The 4,263-nt window shown below is 41.8% G+C and overlaps 1 pseudogene; it reads left to right on the forward strand.

Moving 5' to 3' along the window:
- Window positions 1-3,327: 3,327 nt before the first annotated feature.
- On the forward strand, window positions 3,328-4,023 carry LOC148036229 (uncharacterized; annotated as a pseudogene).
- The last annotated feature ends 240 nt before the right edge of the window (window positions 4,024-4,263 follow it).

Here is a 4,263-nt window from a genome sequence, read left to right on the forward strand (position 1 = left end):
AAATAGCTTGCTGTAATGGCACTATAGTTGCTATAAAATCAGCCATAAAGTGTACCGAATGCTCATCAAGAGGCCTGAGAGGTATCTGCATCTCATAGAAGATAGCATGATGGCTGTGTATGACCTACTGGGCATCCAATTCGCATAATCTAAAGGCCTTAAAGTCACCATCTCCATAGCCAAGGAGGATACATCTATGTGACATAGGCTCATGTGGCATACGTACAGATGCATGGCAGCCAAACATCCTCAAGTAATCATAGGAGGGTTGCATGCCACTCCATGCCTCATGGGGTGTAATACGATCCAAGGTCAAGCACAGCATCATGTTAAATAGACTGCTATCATAAGGGCCTCAGCCCAAAAGCAATAAGACAACCCAGCTATGGTAAGCATAGAAGCAACCTTTTCCTGTAAGGTCAGGCACATGCCATGAGGAATCCCATAATACCGTGGGCACAAGAAATCAATGCCATACTACTGACAAGATGTCTGAAAGCTAGGAGAGAGAGTATGATTCTCATAATCCATCTGCAAGCACCGAGGCTTGCTACCAACAGAATCCATAAACCTTTCAAGCATAACTACAGCATCCTCAATTTGCACCAAGGGAAAATCCCAAACATGGTGGGTAGCATGATCAACAAAGGTCACAAAGTACAATGCTCTACCAAGTAACTAGGAAGGCATAGGTCCATATACTGCACAATGGACAAGATCTAGAGGAGCATGCCTCATACGATCGCCATAAGCCAAGGGAGCTCTAGAAGGACCAAGAGTACAATCAAGGCAAGCATCAAGATCTGTAAGTGACATAGGAGGCAGCAATGAGTCTAAACGAGACAAGATCTCCATCTCTCTATGGTGCATATGGCCTAGGCGATGATGCCATAACAATGAATGTGGTATTCGGATAACTACAACCATAGAATCTCCCACATGAGAGACATGCACTGGGTAATGAGAACCAACTCTAGAACCTTTGGCCAAAACCAAGCAACCACAACAAATCTTCTATGACCTATCCCGAAGAGAAATAGTATATCATGCATTATGCAACTTACTAACAGAAATCAAGCTCTTATTGAGCATGGGAACATGTAGCATAAGACTGCTCAAGGCCCAAATCAATACATCTGTCAACCTCCGTGTAAGAAGAGAACCATGCTCTATGAGGGGTAACATGACAAGATGCCATAGAGTCCAAAAGCCAAGCAAACGCATAGGCCTGATCATTGAGCAAGTAAGTTGTAGGGAAACAAGATGACAGGAGTACATGCTCAACTGCATAACCTTGGGTAACAACATGTACCTAACCACTAGTAATAGTGGTAACACCCATTGCATCTCCTATATCTCTGACTCTCTACTGCTCTCTAATCCATCTGAAACATTTTCTTTTAACATGCCTAAGCTTCCCACAATGGAAGCATACATCTGTAGAAGAAGAATCTATAGAAGATGACAAGGAATCCAATTCATCATGAATAGGGCTATCCATAGCATCCATGGAGCTCAAGGAGTCGAGGGCTATCCCAACATAGGGAACCTACTCATGAAGACAACTGTCAATAGAAGCACAAGTGGTAGAAGCATGCTGCTGCAAGTACTCTTCCATCCTCACTAGAGAGGGATGTAGAAGCTCCCACATGAAAAAGACTCATAGCTAAGTGCATGACATAACCAACCACAATAGTGTAAAGGCCAAGACATCTATCAAAAGAGCATAGGGTATTTCAGCCCATGAAATCATCCCATAACCATAATGGCAAACATTACTTTGCAGTACATCAGACCACATAGTAGCATCCAAGTCAATGCAAGACCTGTAAGCGGCATAAGATCCTGCAATGGTTAAGCTCCAGGAGAAGCCCAAGTATCTGTACAACAACATCCAAATAAGTGGCTCTATAAAGTATACAACAGTAGACCATGTGTATAGTTGAGGAGAGGCGGGAGATGAAATCTTACCTCAGGGGGAAGAAGCCATGGATGGCATTGAAGCTCCAAGCTCTAGATCTTCAATCTAGGCTAAAGTAATGCCAGGCTAAGCGCCACGATCAAGCTCTGATACCAGTCTAAGGGGATGCAATGGCAATGGAGAAGGAGAAGAGGAAGATGTGGGAGAGAAGAGCACACACAATGTAGGTGTTGTCCAACTGAACTGACAGCCTTATTGCACTATCATATTATATATGAATAAAGAATGGGCGGTCACAATGTACACGGGTAGGCCCAGAGGCCTTTTACCCCAACATGATCTTCCTATGTAGTGTTGTACCTGCATTTTCTTCACTTCCTATTCTTGAAGGCTTCTACTAAACGAAACCAGTGATTAGTATTTTAGATTCTCATAACTTAAGCCAAGTGATTAGTATTCAAGATTCTCACAGCAAGCCAGCCATAGTATTCTAGATTCTCATAACAAGTCGGTACATATTGTTCCAATTTCCCTCCATAACCTTCCATGCCCATAGTTCCCTATATATTCTTCCCTGCTTCTACTTGACCAAACTAGTGAATGATTCATTAACATGCCAACATATTTGAATTGGCCAATCACATAGTGAGCATTTTGGATTCTACTTGCAATTCTCTTCCAATTCTCTCTATCAATGTTTGATTAAATCCAATGTCTTTTACTAGTCTTCCTTGTGAATGCAAAAGATGTGTGTCTGAGAGAATACCTATCATTGAGCATTTCTTATGCACCAATAATCTCCTATAGAGAAAAAATGAGTGTGTTTGCTACTGTGGTGGCATTCACATCAAGCCCGTTGCATTTTGCAAGGCTCCAAAAGACCCATCCAAGCTATGTATCCAACCCGTTCCCCCCTTGTGCACTCCCTTCAACATCCACCATATCTGTTGCAAAGCATCTAGAGTCTACCTCTAAGAGGCAGTCTTTGTTTATAGACAATAAGACATAGCCACCCAAGAAGAAATTCTCTGTGAAGGATTATTCATTTCTTTTAAAGGACATGCTATAGCTATCACTCTTTGCCTTACAAGGTACATATTCTAATAAGGTTGGTTTGTAGTTATGGATATATTTTCCATGTTGGAATGCAACAACTCATGTGTCTCATGTTAGTATATTTATTGTAGATGACAAATTCTACTATTCGAAACAATAGGCACCTAAAGGGGAGGTTCAATCCCACCCAACGACGCCAAGCCTCTTCTCCATAAGTCCAAGGCAGAAAATCTCACTCCAAAGGAGCTTAGTAGAAACCTCTCTCATCAACACTTCCTCAATCAACCCCCATTGAACCACCAATGGAGATATGAAGAAAGAAAGTGGTCAAGCAATGGACTATTGAAGACATGGCACTTGCTGATCATGATGCGAGGGTTTCTCTTAGGAAGTGTGCTACTAGATATGGGATGAGTGCCTCAACAATCCTAAATTGGCAAGCGGGGAGGACTAATAAGAAGAAAAAGGGACCAAATAGAATGTTAACTGGAGAAGAAGAGGAATCTCTTCTTGATTCGTGCTTCAAAAAATGTGATTTAGGCCATGGTGTTTCCATCCTTGATGTGAGGCTCAAAGCTACTAAAATATGTCAAACTAAGCATACAGTATTCAGTCAAGGCATTCCTAGGAAGAGCTGGTGGGATTTATTTTGCAAGCGACATCCAAAATTGGTGTTTCGAGTAAGTGAACCCTTGGGGAGCAATCCAAGGCCATTAGTTTTTAGCCAAAATTTGTAATGACCTTCCATGAGAACTTCAAGACACTATATGATCTACACAACCACCCCCCAAGCAACATTTGGAATGCAGATGAGACTGGTTTCCAAGGCTCTAGAGATTTAGGCATGAGAGTACTTGCACGCAAAGGAATGAGAGCTGTATATGGAATGACCACAAACTCTAGGGAATGGATGATAGTTTTATGTTGTATTAATGCTACTGGTAATGTGATTCCTGGATACTACATCTTCAAAGGATAAAGGGTTGGTGGAAATTATATAAATTGAAGAGGGAGCTGTCATGGCCATGCAAAGGAAGCATGGATGACCAGGGAGTTGTTCCATACATGGCTGGATCATTTCCACAATTGTATTGATGAGTCTATGGGCTATGCAAATAGGCACTTGCTAATTCTTGATGGCCATGATAGCCATGTTTCTATTTCAATTGTTGAGAAGGCTACTTCATGGGGTATTGGCATCATCACATTGCTAGCCCACACTTCTCATAAACTTCAACCATTGCAATTTATTGATTGATCATTTGCTTCCAAGCAAATACCTAACT

This window comes from Lygodium microphyllum, chromosome 5, assembly GCF_053477565.2.
Source record: "Lygodium microphyllum isolate KBCC chromosome 5, Lygodium_microphyllum_v1.1.10, whole genome shotgun sequence".
Taxonomy (NCBI): domain Eukaryota; kingdom Viridiplantae; phylum Streptophyta; class Polypodiopsida; order Schizaeales; family Lygodiaceae; genus Lygodium; species Lygodium microphyllum.